This window comes from Dermochelys coriacea, chromosome 9 (assembly GCF_009764565.3).
Source record: "Dermochelys coriacea isolate rDerCor1 chromosome 9, rDerCor1.pri.v4, whole genome shotgun sequence".
NCBI lineage: Eukaryota > Metazoa > Chordata > Testudines > Dermochelyidae > Dermochelys > Dermochelys coriacea.
Window position 1 is genome coordinate 35,793,982 of NC_050076.1, and position 19,960 is coordinate 35,813,941.

Consider the following 19,960-nt stretch of genomic DNA (forward strand, 5'->3'; position numbering starts at 1 on the left):
ATATCAGTGTTTCATCCAGGAATCAGTGGTTCTACTGCCATATTCTTTTCAAAATAATAAATTACTTATACTTTGGACCCAATACCAATACATTTCTAAATGATTTACACTTAATGTTATATAATTGAAATAATATCAAAGGTCAAGTACCGGGAACATCTAACTCCCCCAGCTTTACCTTGTGCTTGTGGCATTCCCTTAAGTAAATTTCCTAAGCAAAACTGCTTTCCTTTTTGTCCACTTGTCATTTTGTTTTGAACAGTAAAAGTGAAGGAAAAAGGCACAATATTTATAAGCTAATATTAATATATTGTACCATTTTAGCATATGTGATGGAATTTTGACCATTTCAACTTAATGTTTTGAGTTCTTATTCTTAGAATTTTGGGAAAGAAGGGGATGGAGACAGCCAACAAAATGTGCCTTATTCTTCGTTTTGAAATCAGTACAGGGCCAGATTGAAGCATAAACCTATAAGCCTTTGCCGCAGGCCCCAGCTCCTGGAGTTCCATGGTCAGGTTAGGATTTCAGCTTTCATTTTAAAAAAGCCCAAAAACCCAATGCAAGTTTCTTGCTCTCATGATTGTGGAAAAAACCTTGAAAACAGGACCAGAATATGACACAGTGATGCCTGCCTGAGTCCGCAGACAGCATGAAACAATGAATTTGAGAGAGAGGAGTTGTCCCATCCATCTTAAATGGGTTGTTCTCAGAGAGGTCCTGCTACTATTGCCCCAGCACAGGATGCTTGGGTGGGGGCTGCTTTCCAGCTGTTCTGGGCTGTTGTCAAGCAGTGACCCCCACACAGCAAAGTCTTCTGTTCAGGTGGGTGGTGGCTGAGTCCAACCTACTGTATGTAGGACAGACCCTAACCCACTTGAAGGAAGGAGAAGGCCCACCTTTCCCAAAGAAGAATGGTGCCCTCTGTGAGTGAGCAGAGCCACCTAAGGATGAGGGGTTGTGCTCCCAAGGCACGGGGCAAGGCCATGGGGAACTCCAGGTGTGGTGTGCATAGAGCCCTAGATCACCTTAATCCCATCATGAACCAGTATTTTCAAGTCATTGTTTGTGCATGTACAGCAGTGTTTGTGTTAATTATTAAGCCCTTTAAATATATGTGTGAGTGAATACATCATGGGGTTAGCAGGGGAGATTACATCAAATGTATTTTGAATGGATTGCAGATTTTCAGCATTTCTAGCTTGGTTTCTTGCTTAGTATTGAATATTAAACTCCTTAAAATCAAAAGACTTCCTGGCAGTGAGCATATTAGCAAATTATTTCTTTGCCAGCACAGTTTCTTATACCTGGGCACCCGCTGGTATATGTGGTGTTTGACATGGAAGCTCACTCCACCGCAAGGCAGCTAGGATTTCCTTCTTTCCCTTTTTGAATTCCAGTGTTAGGCTGACTGTTCTCCATAACACAGAGCTTGTAGATATGAAAATTTCTTCTCAAACTGCAGGGGGCTTCAGGTGTATTTAGATTTACAATATCGAATCTATTTTTCTTGTAGGCCAGCCCGAAGACTCTGTGCTGAGTTTGTGTTCCTTCCAGCTCCCTCAGAGTGGGTGGATCAGTGCAGCCCAGCCCAGCCTGCCATTTACTACATCATCTTCTGGCTTTCCTCAGCTGCACAGCAGAACAGTCTAGCTCAGCCTGCCAGCCTGCCTGTGCCAGTAGACCTCCTGCGTTCATTCCAGCTCTCTCAGAGTGTTTGAGTGACTCCTCCAGCCTGCCGTTTCACTCCCCTTCCGCTGGCTTCTCTCGGTAATTCAGCATCGTGGTCTACCCCCTAATGCCAGCCTTTCTGCCACCCAGATAGCGGGGTCCTGCAGGAACAGGTAAGCTGGAATTTAATTTCTCCTCCGTTCCCATGTGTGGGTTAGAGGAGCCTGGCTGCCTTGTTGAGCTCATCAGCAATGCAATGAGCAATGCAGAATGTTCTGGTAGCTCAGACCGCCAGCCCCTCCGTCCCTGTAGACAAACCAAATGGCTGTAATCTGTGGTAAAAGACCAGTATGAGGGAGAAAAGTGCCTCAGATGTGACATAGATTCTGTTCCCATACCTCTTACAGCTACCTGCATGCAGAGCATTTTACATTAAAGTACTAAATTGGGACTTGAGAACTCTGCGTCCTGCTCCTGGCTCAACCATAAACATCTTTGTGATCTTGGTCTATTCATTGAATATTTCTGCCTCATTCTCTACTGTGAAAAGACAATAATACTTTCCAACATCACTGGGGGTTTTATGAGGATAGATTTAAGGTGCCTGAGGGGATCAGATACAGCAGTGATAAGTGCATAGAAAAACCTATAAATAAAAAACATAATTTTCTTTAACAACAGTGCTGTTGTCCAGCTGTTCTAGTCTCCTATGATTTGTGCCCCTTTAATGTGGTCTTGTCGTAGGCCAGCACCCTCAGTTACCTGAAGGTTCAATCCTGTGCCCTTGGGGTTATTAATCCAAGAATGTTGGTATCATCCTTCTCCTCACCTCTTCTGTTTCTTCATAGCAGAAGTGAGACTGCCAGGGAACTGTAGCACTTCAATCCGGTTCTGCAGGCTGTCTCTAAAGCTCCTTTTTTTAAATCCTTGTAAGGAAAGGAGGCTGCTTAAGTTCCATTGAGCTGATCTTTACTACACTGAAGTCCAGAGATTTTAAGCAAGTGTTTAAGCTAGCCAGTTCTGAATAGGTATAGACGTAAGCACATGCTTATGTGTTTTCCTGAATGACGGCTTCTGTTTGCTGCTTTTCCTTCTTTTTAGGAATTACCTGAGCTAGGGGAATAAGTGAGCTGTGTGCTGTCAGCTAAAGAGCTTCAAACTTTCAATCTTCAAAACTTCCTTGAAAAGGTGGCACTGTTCTTAGTCTTCATGTCTTGTCTTTGTATGCAGCCAAAATAAAAGCGAGTTCCACTTAAACTAATATAGCACCCTCCCCTCTTTACAAACCCACTTCTTCCACGAACCTTAGGTTAAGCACCTTACCAGTGATCATTCCACATTTCCCCCTCCTAGAACTGTTTTATCCCATGTTTTGTCTTGTATGTTATGATCCCATTTTGTGAAGCACTGAGCACTTCAAAACTCTCTCATTTAACTTTAACAAGAGTGTTTGGGCTTTGTAGCACCAGGACCTTTGGAACAAAAGCTGCATGACTGAAGGCAAAGAGAGTTTCCCTCAGACTTTAGTGGGAGCTGAACTGAGCCCTTCGTTGTAAATTCTGTGTAGTAGGGACACTCTCATTTCTGTTTTGTTAAATAGCTTGCTAGCTTATAGTGCCATGTAATTGTTTCATAATTACCCCCCCCATCAGTCTGTAAAATAGTCACAAATCCATGTTAAGTAAATAACCTCACGATAACAGCTGTGGTGTTAATCCATTGTTTTAAGTGTTGTTTAAGCAAGATGTTTCTCACATTTGACATTAATATAAGTTGATGCTGAATAGACTAAATCTTTTAAGAAGTGCCATGATCAGCATATTTCAGCATTCGTTGTTTGGCTTTTTAGCCACTTAATAAGTTTCTTTCTGTTCATGTGGATAATCATTTAAAAAACCTTATTGTCGATGAAGGATCTCTGGTTACTCACATTGTAATAGATAGTTGATTAGGTGGACTTTACTGTGTTCACATCTGATTTTGGGTAGACATTGCTAAGGGGGTCTTGTCAAGAAAGTGGCAGTTATTACAGCCTCATCTGGAGTGATTGATTAGATGCTGAGATGCTCCATTAGGAAAATGCAGTGACTATATAGATGATTTTTTTTTTTAAATCCATGATCAGTTCCTAAATACAGGAGTTAAACCATGCCTAACTTTAATCATATAGTGATACCTTTTATTTAAAAAAAAAAAAAAAAAGTGTTTCATTGGCTGTGCTATAATGAGAAGGATACAAGAATTGGAACTCAATTAAAAGATTAAATTAAAAGCCTTACATGCTCTAATATTTTCTTTATCATCTTTGGTAGCCATTGAAAGGCTTGCATTATTTCCCCACAGCTCTTTCTCAAAACCAAAATTTACCCAAGCAGCAAGAATTGGCTTAATGTAGTAGATAAACTACACCCTTGGTTTCTTTTCCATTATATCTAAGGAGAAAGTTTCTGTCTTTCCTTTATCTATATACCTGAATATAGCTCTGTAATGTAACTCTTACTGTACCTATCTGATAGATATGATGGGAATAAAGTGAGGAACTGTCAGCTTCCTCAGCTACATTGTCTCCTAAGTCAAATCGCTCTGCGCATCCTTATGTATTATACTGGCAAATGCTCAAAAACAAAAATTTTTTCTGGAAACACAATGGGCTAAAGGAGCAGGCACATGAGGTCTAATGGCCCTTAAGATTTTAAATAAAATAGTCATAACTGAAATCAGTGTGCCATTTAGAGTCAGAGACACGGCAGGAGAGGTAATATCTTTTATTGGACCAATATCTGTTGGTGAGAGGGACAAGCTTTTGAGCTTATGCAGAGCACTTCTTCAGATCTGGGAAACTTACTCAGACTACATCTACATTACAGCACGTACAGCAATGCAGCTGCAGCGCTTGTGGTGGAGATGCTCTAAGCTGGTGGGAGAGAGCTCTCCTGTAGGCTTAATAACTCCTGTCTCCGCGAGAGGTGGTGACTATGTTGATGGGGAAGCTCTCCTGCCAACATAGCACTGCCTACACTGGCACATAGGTCAGTATAATTTACGTTGCTCAAGGGAGTGCATTAGTCACAGCCCTGAGTGTTATATTGAAGTAACCTGTAGTGCAATTGTTCTCAACCAGGGCTATATGTAGCACTGTGGGTATGCAGAAGTCTTTCAGGGCGTCTTTCAGCTCATCTAGATATTTGCCTAGTTTTAAAACAATCTACACAAAAAAGCATTGGCGAAGTCAGTAAAAACTACAATTTCATACAGACAATGACTTGCTTATATTGCTCTATATACTGAAATGTAAGTGTAATATTTATATTCCAATTGATTTTTTATAATTGTGGTAAAAATGAGAATAAGCAATTGTTCAGTAATTGTGCTGTGACACTTTTGTATTTTTATATCTGATTTTGTAAGTGAGGTGTAACTTGGGGGGTATGCAAGACAAAATAGACTCCTGAAAGACGTACAGTAGTCTGGAAAGGTTAAGAGCCACTGCTGTAGTGAGACAGGGTCTCAGAATGTCACAGCTAAATACAAAATGGAACAAATTGTTTAGCATAAGTAGATAACACACATTCAAGCTGAAGTGGCCCATTAACACCCCTCCAATTGTAGGGAGGAAAGGAAGGGGGGGAAAGCAACTGGGGAGGGTTGTTAGTTGGTTATAGTCTGTTGTAATAAGCCAGAAATCCAGTGTGTCTGTTCAATCTATGATTTTAGTATCTAGCAAAGTTATGAATGTAAGCTTCCAGGTTCGTCTTTGGGAAGTGTTGCGCAGGTTTCCTTTGAGGGTGAGTATGGGTAGATCAGATATAGAGTGATCACATTGGGAAAAATGTTCACCCACAGGTGATATTGGGTGTTTTTGTCTTTCTTATTTTCCTGGTTGAGTTCATTTGAGAGAATAGTGATTGTCTGGTTTCACCCACATAGTTGCTAGTGGAGCGTTTAGTGCATTGGATGAGTACACCACATGTTGTCATATGCATGTGTAGGATCCATGGATCTTGAAAAAGTGTGGTGGGGGGGGGGTGAGGGAGGCAGGGGTGCTGATCATTGTAGCAGTGGAGATATTTCCGCAGGTTTTGCATCTGTTTTGGCAGGGTCTGGTGCCGCTTTGAGTTGGTGGGTCCTGGTCTGTAGGGAACTTGCATCTGATGATGAAATTGAAGAGGTTGGGGGCTGTTTGAAGGCCAGAAGAGGGGTTTCAGAAAAGATTTTAGAGTTCAGGCAGTTTAAAAAATGATAGGCAGATGAAATGATGACTCTACCCATTAAGTAACTGAACTAATGACTGGACATGCATTGTTATGAGGTGGTCAGACACAGTGTTTCTACACAGATAGCCTTTAGGGCCAGGTCCTGTGCTCATTCTAGTAAATGACAACATTCTTATGGCTTTCAAGGAACAGAATAGGCCCTAATAAAGCCAGCCATGAATCTGATTCAAGACTGCATTGTTTTTCAATATAATTACACTTTTGTAAATGTTTTCAATGATTTCTTCATTTCTGTAAAGTTTCTGTTGCAAAAGCCCAAAATGACTCTGCACCTGCACAGAAAATCCTACCTTTGTAATTGAAATGATGTGACCTTAATTTAAAACAACACAAACAAACAAAAGGATTTCCAGCTTCATACTTTCATTTGCATTGAAATTGAACTTTATGTATTTAAGTACTATGTACATTTGGGAAAATTCTGGATTGAGAGTAAGATGAGAGAGGAATTCTGGCAACTCAATCCTTACTTTCGGATCCTGCTAACATAATTACAGTTTTGCTACTGGCCAGTAGCACTGCTCTTGATATCATCAAAGCATTCTTGTAAAACGTTGTGAACTACTCCCAGTGACCATTTTTTTGTGGTTGGCATATGGTAATCTTAATGCACATACTGAACCATGCCTTGTACAAAGAGCTATGAAGATTTTACGTATGAACACCAGTATAGATCCACGTGAACTACCAAGGTACCAAACAGTTTTGTTGTAAACAACATACAATTTGAAATGTTGGCATCTTGGCACCTATTGTGCAAATATCTTTCAAATAATTTTGGGACTCTGTGGTCTATAGTTTTGCTGCTGTAATCTATCACATCAAATAATACATTGTGAGGGGGCTGTGTCAAAAGCATTGGTGAATCAGTGCTCAATGAACAGTCAGTTGATGTTGATCAGTTGCATTGCTAAAATGATGGAGAAAAAAGCTAGAAAAAAAGCTGTAACAATACGGTCTGCCTACAAACATGACAAACTGTAACTTCTAGGAAATAAATTGATTTGTTTCTGGGACACAACTGCTCAGTTTTCTAGTAAAGTGCAATTTATGGAAAGAAATGGACCTGTTTGAAAGACAAGACTAAGCCAATTGTGACGTAGTTTAACCACTCATAGATACGTACCTATTACTTTTATTTCATTTGTTTCTGGTAGCACTCAAAATGTACTAGGTATTTTCAACAGATTTAAAAAGGAAAAAATAACAGTCAAAGAGAGAAATGGTAGGAGGAAAAGGTAACAACAAATAAGTAGGGCCAAGTCTTGATAATAAAACGTTTGTATTATTCAATGGTGTGTGGTGTGTGTGTAATACACATGCACTGGAATACCAAAACCTAGAATGCTTTCCTTGTTCAAATTCTTCCTGAAGGACTCTGTCTGCTGTGGTGATATTTCAGGAACATTAGCATATATGCCTGTTAGATATTTCCATACTAGTGAATTGTGTGATGTGGGACTGTTTGTATGGGGAAATACATGGTTTTGCTTTTATAGCACAGTAGTAAGAAATCTGCTGTGTACAGTGTTACTGAACATGTTGGAGATGTGCAGGACATAGGGGCAAAGTGGCAGAGAAAGCGGTGAATAGGGATGGTTGTGGATGTGGCTGCCCTTTAGTGCCCCTTGCTGATCTAATGTGGTGCTCCAGGCACTTGTCTGCTCTGTGTCCCTTCTCTCAGAGCCCCTTACAAACGCTGTGCAGTCCAAGTCCAAAAAGGTTTCAGACAAAATTCCCCCACTGCAATTCTACTATTAAATCCCAAAATAAACTTGCAATAAAGGCTCTCCCTTTGCACTCGTGGGTTGCACAACCCTCCTTTTTGGGGACTATGGTCGCTAGGATTCCTCTCTCTTAGGAGAGCTCTCTCTCTCTCTCTCTCTGAGCTCCTCCATGCAGCTGAGCACTGATGACCTTTTATCAGGCCCAGGTGCTGGTTGTTCAATTAACACCTAGATGGCCTCCTTAAATTAGTTCATCAAGGGAAGCTTGGGCCTAGACACCCTTAAATGGGTCAGCAACCCTATGACAGAGATGATTGGAGGTTAAAGTATGTTAACCAGTTTCACCCAGAACAGCTTTTGTGCAGTGAAACAATTTATATGAAGATTAGGAAGACTCGTATCTCTGTTACATCAATGTAAATTCGGAATAAACTCTGCTGAAATTGAGTTATTCTGGATTTACGCCAGTTCAAGTGAGATCAGAATCTGCCTCCCTCTCCATAGAAAGCTTCCAAGTAGGTTATCCCCACAGGTGTTTGAAATGATGGAGATCTAATTCTGAAGAAGACAAACGTGCAGATAAATCTGCCTACCTGTTTGTACCACATTTGAAGTATTTCTGGGAAAAATTCTTAATACTGTTTTTCAAGTACATTTACGACACAAAAGACTTGCACAGAAATTCTAAATTAATAAGTCAAGCATTTACATTTAACTGCAGGCATTTATTTTTAATTTTTATCACATATTCATAATACCAAGCATAATGAAATGGATTATAATGAAGTTTACACAGATGTGCATCAGGTTTCAGTAGCCTTGTAGCAGAACCTTCTGATTAGGGTGACCAGATAGTAAGTGTGTCATATCAGGACACCTCTTTTTTCTGGGGGATAGATGGGGGAGGGATAGTTGTGTGTGTGTGTATAAGATTAAAAATAGAATGTGCACATAGGCCTACCTTGTACTGTAGGGCTTCTTGAAAGAGTCTGAGCCCTGCAGTGCAAGGCTGAAGGAGTACAAGCTCTGCACAACTGGGACTTGAGCTCCTTCAGCCCCATGAAAAATCAGGAGAAATAGTACTTTGAACAGGACGGGGGACAAATGGTACTTTGATCAGGACGGGGGACAAAGCCTCTAAGATCAGGACAATCCCGATTTTATCGGGACATCTGGTCACCCTAATTCTGATACAGCTCTGGATGTGGGATCTAACTTTTAAATGCTGCCCTTCCTCTATTTCTCATCCAGCATGTGCCTACGCATCTTTTGCTCTTTAGCAACCAGTATTTGGATTGGAGGGGAATAAATGTAGCTATTTTATACCCATACTTCTCAATGATGCATGTTGAAAAAGTGAAAGCATAGCATTACATCCCTTTCTCTTCCCGTTTGAGCACTGCCACTACCTACAGTGTCACTTCATGAGCATGTGAATACAAACAGAAACTATTTAGTGGTTTTTTAGAGTTGTGAATTACTGTAAGATACAAAGTATCTTGGTTATTTATTTCGCACTATCAGAAGTGAGTGGCCTGATTTTAAAGGTGCTGAGCAGTGCAGTTCCCATTGTCTTCATTGGGACCTATAGTTGGCCAGCATCTCTGCAAATCAGCCTATCTTTAGGTACTCAGGTTTGAAATTGGTGATTTATATGCATTCCTGTTCTTGTGAGATACTTAGTGCACTTCTGGGTGCTCAGTAAATAACTAAAATAATAACACTGTCTTCATACACAACCAGACTCTGAAAAATAGTGCTGTTTGAGTGAAGTATGGTGAATCATTTTGTAACTTATTGTTGATTATAGATTGCATAGTATAATGCTCCTTTTTTCTTTTAAAGAAGATGGTGCTGATAATCAAATGGTTTCCCTCCATCCAGAAGGTACAGATTATTGCTTGGTATGAACTGACACCTTTAAGTTATCGAGAGATCTTTTTAAAAATGATTTGTATACAATCAGGACTGAGCCAGTAACTTTATGAAATGGTGGGAGTCTGAGTGTTGACTGTCCTTGAGAGTTATGATCATTTAAGCTTCTATTCCCGAGTGATGATCGCTTCTAGGCCAATTATTACTCTTTGTGCCTTGTATAATAATTCCTATTGGAATTCCTATTGCATTCTTTCTAGGTTCTACTTGTTTCTCCTTTAGGATCTGAAGCAGATTGGCAGCCCAATTTTGATACCCTGGTACAGCAAGTCCTTCAGTGCCTAGTTTTATGTGCTCCTCTGGGTGACATATCGGCTTTGGCTTTTCCCTCAGTGACACATTCTGTCCTTCATCAAAATAATTTGGAATGTACTAGGATTAAATAAATGGTATGTATTGAAATACCAACCTGCCAAGCTAACCACACTTAAGTTTGCCAAACCAAACACGGTAATTGGAAATTTGCCTCAACCTTGAAGTTTGTCTCCGATAGGATAGGGCTGGCTCCAGGGAGAGGAGGCTGCTCAAGAAGACACAGACTCAGAGATCCCATTCCTGGAGCAACAGAAACCAGAATTTGTTTTTCAAATTCAAACTTTGGGTCAGTGTTATGGGCTACATCTGAATTTCCGCATCTCTGGGTTTGCTAATCCCTGTTACCCACCAATGATTTATCATAGTCCCACCATTTCTAGACTATTTTTAAAACATTATCTCAAGATGATTCTTGTAATTTATAAAATATTTTTTCCTCATTGCTATTTATAATAACTCCTTAGAGACTTCAAATCGAAATCTATTTCCTGGCAGAAGACTCTCCCTCCATCATACATGCTAGTTATTGTAGCATATATAGTGAGATTTGAGCTGCTTGTTGGCATTGTGGTGTTTTGGGATTTTATTTTTAAGAAACATTAAAGCATTTAAAGTATTAGAAAGAAAACCCACATACACAAAATATTACATGAAGAGGCTGTTGGGGGAGGAGGAAAGGTGGTAGGTAGGCTAATTTGGGGTCTAGCAACTTTGAGAGTGAGCCTTCCCAAACTTTAACAGCAGCTAAAGAACTATGGGTCCCCTGCGCCCATCTGTGAGTGGACCATTGCCTGTGCCCATGAAAGGGGGTCATTGCTCTAGTGTGGCACTTGCCCCACTTCCCCAGGACCTAACAGGAACCTCTCTATAGCTAACTACTGGGTTTCTGTCTTCATGAAGTTGCAGGGTTTGGGACAGGAGAATAGGCTGGACTCCTCCACATCCTCCCCCTCTCGAATCCATAGAGGTAGGGTGACCATATTTTCCCAAAGGGAAAACAAGATATTGCTGTGGGCCAGCCCAAGCTCCTTTGCAGCATGCCCACACGCGGGACCAGCTTGAGGCTCTTTGCTTCCTGCCCACCCATGTGGGGCCGTCCCAAGGCCCCCCTCTACTTCCTGCATGCAGGACTGGCCCAGGACCTCCTGACTCCACCTGCGCAGGGCTGACCCAGCCCCAGCTGTTCTCCCAAGCCCTCCCTCCTGCACAGGGCTGGCATTGCTGCTCATCTCTGCTCCAACCCCCATCCCCCCGCACGTTCCTCCGCGCCCCTCTAGGTATCATACCCCACTTTTTTTTGGCAAAACTGCATTTGTCCCAATTGCTCTTGCCAACTGATGATCAACTGGCAAGAGCAAATGAGACAAATGCCCAGTTTTACCAAAAAAGTCAGAATGGCTTAACAGGGCTTAAAAAAGGGACTGTCCCAGCCAAAATGGGACATATGGTCACCCTACATAGAGAAAAACAGTGCACATTAATACAATCAATTGCTTCATTGAGTGGAGAGTGGCTCTGAGAGGAGTGGTGATTGGTTGACACTGTTCGCAGTGGCTTTCTCATGGGATCAGAGGAGTCACTGAGCCAGCAGTGGAATAGATGCAAGGGTGGAATCCACAGGATAAGCAACTTAAATGCTCAGGATGATATTCTGGCCTTGCTGAAATCTATAGGAGTTTTGTCATTTACTTCAGTGGGGCCAGGATTTCACCTTCAGTGTAGGGACAAGAGGAATCATGTCCCATTCCCTAATGAAGTTGGAACTGAGTCTTCTCTCCCCTTCATGAATTATTCCTATGGAGTCTAGCCCCTAATAGGGAGATAATCTCTAACACAAAGTTAGGCTTCATCATTTTCTTTCACTCAGAGAAGACTTTTCTCCTTTCTATCACTTAAACTCTTGCATCCAGGATCTCCCAAATCCATACTCCATTCTCCTTAAGAATGCACCCAGGGTTTCATTTCATAGAATCATAGAATCATAGAATATCAGGGTTGGAAGGGACCCCAGAAGGTCATCTAGTCCAACCCCCTGCTCAAAGCAGGACCAAGTCCCAGTTAAATCATCCCAGCTAGGGCTTTGTCAAGCCTGACCATAAAAACCTCTAAGGAAGGAGATTCTACCACCTCCCTAGGTAACGCATTCCAGTGTTTCACCACCCTCTTAGTGAAAAAGTTTTTCCTAATATCCAATCTAAACCTCCCCCATTGCAACTTGAGACCATTACTCCTCGTTCTGTCATCTGCTACCATTGAGAACAGTCTAGAGCCATCCTCTTTGAAACCCCCTTTCAGGTAGTTGAAAGCAGCTATCAAATCCCCCCTCATTCTTCTCTTCTGCAGACTAAACAATCCCAGCTCCCTCAGCCTCTCCTCATAAGTCATGTGCTCTAGACCCCTAATCATTTTCGTTGCCCTTCGTTGTACTCTTTCCAATTTATCCACATCCTTCCTGTAGTGTGGGGCCCAAAACTGGACACAGTACTCCAGATGAGGCCTCACCAGTGTCGAATAGAGGGGAACGATCACGTCCCTCGATCTGCTCGCTATGCCCCTACTTATACAACCCAAAATGCCATTGGCCTTCTTGGCAACAAGGGCACACTGCTGACTCATATCCAGCTTCTCGTCCACTGTCACCCCTAGGTCCTTTTCCGCAGAACTGCTGCCGAGCCATTCGGTCCCTAGTCTGTAGCGGTGCATTGGATTCTTCCATCCTAAGTGCAGGACCCTGCATTTATCCTTATTGAACCTCATTAGATTTCTTTTGGCCCAATCCTCCAATTTGTCTAGGTCCTTCTGTATCCTATCCCTCCCCTCCAGCGTATCTACCACTCCTCCCAGTTTAGTATCATCCGCAAATTTGCTGAGAGTGCAATCCACACCATCCTCCAGATCATTTATGAAGATATTGAACAAAACGGGCCCAGGACCGACCCCTGGGGCACTCCACTTGACACCGGCTGCCAACTAGACATGGAGCCATTGATCACTACCCGTTGAGCCCGACAATCTAGCCAGCTTTCTACCCACCTTATAGTGCATTCATCCAGCCCATACTTCCTTAACTTGCTGACAAGAATGCTGTGGGAGACCGTGTCAAAAGCTTTGCTAAAGTCAAGAAACAATACATCCACTGCTTTCCCTTCATCCACAGAACCAGTAATCTCATCATAAAAGGCGATTAGATTAGTCAGGCATGACCTTCCCTTGGTGAATCCATGCTGACTGTTCCTGATCACTTTCCTCTCCTCTAAGTGCTTCAGGATTGATTCTTTGAGGACCTGCTCCATGATTTTTCCAGGGACTGAGGTGAGGCTGACCGGCCTGTAGTTCCCAGGATCCTCCTTCTTCCTTTTTTAAAGATGGGCACTACATTAGCCTTTTTCCAGTCATCCGGGACCCCGTTCGCCACGAGTTTTCAAAGATAATGGCCAAGGGCTCTTTGTCTTTCATCCTTTGTCAGAATCTGTCCTGCCGCTGTTTTTCCAAGCACCTATGCTGCTTGCTTTTTCCTTTCTTGCTATAGTTCCTGTCACTTTAACAAACCTTGAATATTCTTTCAATAGCTCTGTTCTCACTAGTCTGAATATTGCTATTTCTGAGCTTGTCATGCAATACCTATAGGACATAAAAACATGGGAAATGCCCTATATCCCTCAGTTATATTTAAAGTAGTAAGAGCTCTATTACAGAGTTCAGTTGTAATTACACTGACCTAGTGCTTTCTCAGTTCAATATTTGCTTAGTCAGTTTTGCTGATCTTAATTTACTTACATTTGGTTTTGATGCCAATTTCTCCTTTCTGTTTGCTATTCCTAGTAAATGTGGTTTTTATGGTGCACCTTGCTCTTAAAGGAGATGAGGTTCACAGCAGCAAATCTTGAGATTATAGATTGTAGGACTTGTGAGGCAATCAAGGAAAAGTACAGTACATAGAGGCCTGCCTGCTTTATATTATTATACATATAGAGATTGCTAATGCCAATGTTGCGTATAGAGATACAAATTATGACTGACTATTTCAGTGGTGTCTGATGTCAGTGGTAGCTATGAGGGGAAATTGCATCTTTTTAAAAAAATCTGTTAATTCAGGTTATACAGACTTTATGAAATCAGATTTAATAAATTCTACATTATGTATGGGTGACAAAGCAGAGTTAAAAACTATATGGAGTTGATAATGTAATGGGAAATCACTTCTAATACCTCAATAATAACCTCTCCCCAAACTAGTCAAAAGTACCCACTCCTTGCCAGGACCAACATCTTAAATCAAACTTGGAATTCATATTCCAAGCCGTTTTTGAGTTATGACATGCTAAAGATCACATCTTTTTTAAAATGTTGATATCTCCCAAACACTTGCTTCAAGCTTTCCAGATAAATTCTGCCTTGGCGTAAGCACTTGTCTGTGAAATTTCAGATGGCTTGGTTTCATTTTGATGAAGTTAAGGCAGAATATGTCTAAATCAGCCTGCAAATGGAAGGATTCTTTCAACCTGAACTGTGGAGAGACTATTGTCTCTCCATAATAAAGTAATAGATGTTTCAGAAGTGCTTTGAAGTTGTTCCAGCCTCTTCATGGTGCTGTGAAATCTGATACTTCAGCTTTTAAGCAGTCTGTGAAAGTACAAACTGTAGTACTTGTGGAATTCATTTAGTGACTTCCAAGCTCAAGTCTGGCCTGGGAATGGAAAGAAACAGTTTAAGGGGAGGTGGGGCCCGGGCGAGAGAGGGGCAGGCATCAATAAAATGTGGTGGGCAGTTGTCAATTTTGGCCTATTTTCGGATATGTGGCTTCATGCTATCTAGAGATAAACTGTGACTTTTCTCAAAGGATTGAAGGATTTTTTTTTCATTAAAACTTTTAGAATCACATGGCTGTGAAGTTAAGTGAAATACAGAACAGCCAAAAATCATGCTTTGTTAAAGCACTTAAATGTTAAATCTTTTGGTTGGTTGCAAGACCTTGTCTCCACTTATATCAGCAAAGTGCATTTGTCATCTTCAAAAAACAAAACAACCTCTCTGCCAGCCCCCCCATCCCTCCCCAAGTTACTATACTGTGTAACAGTCTAGCAAGGTTTGCCTGAAACCCCTCATCCAGTCAGCAGATGTTGGTTCTTCATGGAAAGGAGTAAATGGATTGTGCTGGCTCCGAGGCTCTCAGTTGTTACCTCAATGGTCTATGAAGGAGGTGGAAGTGATAGAGATGGAGGTTTTGGGGAGTGTGCTGGACCAGAAAAGATGAGGGATCTCTTTGTCTGTTATCCGTCACAATCTGATTGTTTTGTTCTATTTTACAGTAGGCTAGAAAAGGCACCTGATTGTATGTTGCTTCTTAGTTTTTCTTTGGACTTGGTTTTCACTGCAGAGTTAACTTTGAGTTATAACTTGAGAATTGTCTGCAACTTGAGTCATGGCAACACAAAAACCCCTTTAAAATTCAAGAGGGGATGCTTTTAACTCAAGTTGGCTGGCTCACCAGGGGGCACAGGCTACTGCTCCAGTTAGCACAGCTCCTCAGCTGCTAGCACAACCACTCTGTGCAGTACTCCATTCACTCTGTGCATCTCTAATGTTCTTCAGCGTGGCTGCTTTCCATTGAGCATGGCTAACTCAAGAAGAATGAAGTCAGACATGGATAACTGAAGTTAACAATGCACCAAAGACACAGGAGGACACCAGAGGACTAGGCTGACCAGACAGCAAGTGTGAAAAATCGGGACAGAGGGTGGGGGTTAATAGGAGCCTATATGAGAAAAAGCCCCAAATATTAGGACTGTCCCTATAAAATTGGGACATCTGGTCACCCTACAGAGGACTAACTGTGATTCAGCCACCATTTCACCATTCCTCCTCTGCTTCCCGCTTGCTCTGGGGAAGGAGTAAATTGTTCCACCCTTTTTTGTGAAATAGTTTATTCTCCCCTCTGTGTGCCCATGCAGCTACTCGGACCAGTGAGTACGGAGGGTGTAGCTAGGGCTACTGCCATTCCTCCCTTGCCCTCTGACTCCACTCAGCCCATTTGCTTACAGTGGGCAGTTGTGTCTGCAGAGTAGCCCTTCCTCTGCCCAGTAAAGCCAGAGTCACAATTTGAGCAGGAGACAGTGGAAGCGTGTGTGGGGGACATCATGCCCTGCACTGAAGAGTAAGGGTTGTGACCATCTGGCGTATATGGAATATCCAGACTGGAGTTTTAAAAACAGTGCAACACAAAATCTGTACACACAATCTGCACATATGTGTCTCTAATTAGCGTTCACCAGTACTCTGACAACACCAGAGTTGTAACTGCACGCAATCAGATTCAGTGATTGGTGAAGTCACCCCTATATATAGTTTGTATATCAGATTACGTTTCTATTGTGTTTTGGAATCCTTTGGTTTGAAAGACACTATGTAAATGCAGGAGCTGATTATTTTATTAAGGATAAATATAAGAATATTATGATAAATATAAGAATAATATTATATATATACTTCTCCTGGCTGGGAATGGATATGATGGTGTAATGGGGCAGAATTTGGCCCACAGGGTATAATTTTCGGGTTTGTGTCAGATAAGTATGGGGCTTTCTGATGCCAACTCTGATAGAAGGAAAACAACAAAAGAAAAGCCCAGCCCATTCTGTTTAGGAATGGCAATAAGAAGCAGACAACTTGGATCAGAGGATAGTCTGCAGTGATGCATCCAAAACAACTGCTTTTGTTCCAAATTGAGCTGATGCATTCTATAAAATATTTAAGGAATGTTGTGCCGTTTGTGGTGCAGTACTATAGATATCATTGTCATGAAACTAAACACTCAAATCCATGTTAAAATAATATTACCATTGAAACAAAATCAACAAAAGCAAGGCAAATTCCAAGGCAAGACTGCTGCCGCCCCGCAAGTCGACTGAAGTTTGAAATGAAATGATCTCCATTTAACACTCAGAGCCATCACTCCGAAGACCCTTTGCTTATGCCAGTTCAGTGGCTCAGAGAAATAGTTTTTAAACTGCTTAGCATCAAGAGGTCAGAATTGCAGACAGTAGTTTAAGAATTTAGGACCAACTGTGTGATTTCAATGAAGGTGAGCCATGAAGGCTCCTTTATATTAAGGAGTAGTATTTTTTCATTTGGCATTGTTTTCTAAGTCAAACATGGGCACGCATATATGTAATGTTATGAAATTGTGTTTGTGTGTGCATGCGCAATTCGTACATATGCTATATTTTTGGTGACATCATAATGAGCAGTTAAGGTCACATACATATTTTCAATTAAAGTGGGATTTCATTCTTGTAGTTGGGCAGGAAAGCAGCTGTTGAGCATAACCAAAATTACACTGCTTACTCTCAGAGTAAAGGTTCATAAGGTTCAAATTCATTCAATGGTCTGGGAATTCAAAGAGGCTAAAAGTAACTTTCTAAACAATATTTTAGAGCAGCTAACACTTTATCTTCCAGAAGGTTTTACTGCTTGAAACTTAAGGTAGATATAGATCAAAACAAATGTATTAGTATTATGTATCATTAGTGTTTCTGTTTACATCACAATAGCTGAGGGATTTAAAAAATCCTTATCAAATATCATTATCAATACTCTGGCATTTTATAATTTTGGATGTTAGCTCTTTCGAAAGAGATGAGAAGGTTTCTAGCCAGTAGAGCACAAAGTGGTCAATAATAATAGAATTTTGGGTGAATTATCTTACCAGTCTCTTCTATTCTTCTCAATGCTTAGGGTTTTGTAAATGTAATATTTTTGTCCTGTATTTTGTGTAAATGTATAATGCAATTAGAGACTTGTGTATTGAGATGACACTAATATCCAAGTGCCACGTAAATATTTATAAATGGAAATAACACCACTAAATGAACAGCCTCCTTTGCATGGGAGTATCTATAGTTTGCCTGGCTAGTGATTTTGGTGCTTCTGAAAGGGGTTGAATTCTGAAATCTTCTGTTAACCTGGAGACCAAGTAGAGCACAAGCAGCAATGCCAACCTTGCCATGCTCCTTTGCTTTGATCTATAGGGACCACTTCTCAGCAATCTTTAAAATGTTATGTTGGGGAGGAACTGAGTGAAAAATACACACATCCTGTTTTTTTCTTTATAACTATCATTTGGATTTGTATCTCCTTCCACCCCCAAGAAAAAAACAAACAAACAACAAAAAACTCCTGTTTTTCCTTCCCTTTTGCAGCTTGCCTAGTTCTGATCATCAGCTGGGAAGTAGGAACAGCAGCATCTGCCTCTGGAGAACAGGCAGCTGCTGTGGCAAACAATATCAACAGTCTGCAGAAAATCAGGGATAAACTGGGAGGGAAGAGCCCCTGTTCTTCCATTCCAAAGTATCTACTAAGCAGGGAAAGAGTGAGGAGGGAAGGGGAAGCACTGTGATTGCCTAATCTAAATGGAAGGCTACGCTGTCAGAAATCATGGACCAGATAATGGGAGGGGGCAGAAGCAAGTGAGGTGAGGAAAGGGGGGATGGCAGCCAGTAGCCAGTGAAGCTGCTTTGCCACAGATCTCCCTCCTGCTACCCATGCAGAGACAGTAGGACTTGCTGGGGCTACCTCTGCTCTTCTCCTGGCAGTGCTGTCACAACACAGGAACTGCAACCATCCTTGCCCACAGCTCCTCTCTGACTTGCTTTTGGGATGAGAATGAGGGAGAGGAACAGCATTCCCCCAGAGCAGGGTTCTGAAATCCTCACCCCTTCTGCATTTGTAACTGCACCAGGTCCACTGGGTCAAGGCCCTTTGTGGCAATGGAAAAGGGGGAAGGATTTGTCCCTTACCATAAACTTTATTTTTCTGAAAAATGAGGGTTAAAATATTATAGGAGCCTCTGAAGCCCCACAACACTCCTGCGAGAGGTAAGTAGTAGTAGCCCCATTTTAGAAATGAGAAAACACAGGCACAGAGGACAAGAGACTTTCACACAGCCACACTGGAAGACTGTGATAGAGCTCAGAGTTCAGGTCTACCCGCTACAGTCTTGTGACTTGACCATCAGACCACCCACTGTTTGTTTGACAGACCACCCAGCAGATGACCCCAGTTTGGACACCAGCACTCTAGTAACCTACCTCATCAAAAGGGGTCATTGCTGAGGATTCTCTCAGTTTAGGTATTGAGAAGAGACAAATAGTGTTAAAACAATCCCTTTAAAATTTCCATATACCCTATATTTTACTGTAACTCGACTCAGAAAATCCATTCATTTCTGCCTCTCTCCTTTAATCTCTAAATCCATGAACACACAGGCTCTTCTATCTCTTTAAGGTGATAGTTTATGGTGATAATAACTAAGACAGTTAAGGGAAAAGAAATAGCTTATTTGTGGTGCATTTATTACTGCCAAGAAATAACAAGATGAATGGTAAAATATTTCTCTCTGTAGAACACAATTTTGTGTTTTAACAGATAGGCTTTGTCAGAGCTAAAAGGGAGTCTTATAATATATTTTTTGAGAGAAGAGTTCCAATGTTAATGAGCAGCTGAATCTGTCTCAGGGAAACAGTTTGTTGCTAAAAATAGATCCCAGCCTAACTGTAACTAAACTCAGATTGCAGAAACCAAGCTATTTAGACTCCTGATTTCTAATGCAGGAGGAAAGGAAGCTATTACAAACAGCTCTGATTAATATATATTTTCAAAATGTGCCAAATGAGCCCAATTTTGAAATTAATCCACTTGTGAACTTCTACCAAATACGCTTACAACATTCTCTGGAGATTTTCTTCAGATTCCCAAAAGCCAATCAGAAACCAGTTAATAGTTATGAGGCTAAAAGGAAAAACACTGCACACAATCTATTTATAGAATACTAAGCAAAACAGTGTGATAAAGGGCAAATGTAAGCTTTCAGTGAGACTTCTCCCTTGCAGTCCCAGTCATGTGATCTTTACATACAAACCGTACAATTAACCATGGAAATTAATTTGCTTTAGAACAACATTATTCTGATTAGAAGAAAATATTACAGTGTTTGTTTACTGTTTAAAATGTGCTCATTTGCAGACCCTCTATGTTTAAGGG

General features: G+C 41.3%; 1 long non-coding RNA gene across 1 annotated transcript in view; it reads left to right on the plus strand.

The window, feature by feature from the left end:
• Positions 1–1,532: 1,532 nt before the first annotated feature.
• LOC122455836 overlaps positions 1,533–19,960 on the plus strand; it is a 59,890-nt gene continuing 41,462 nt past the window's right edge. The window contains exon 1 of the long non-coding RNA XR_006274328.1: positions 1,533–1,844. This is a non-coding gene — a long non-coding RNA (uncharacterized LOC122455836). The remainder of the gene's footprint in view (positions 1,845–19,960) is intronic.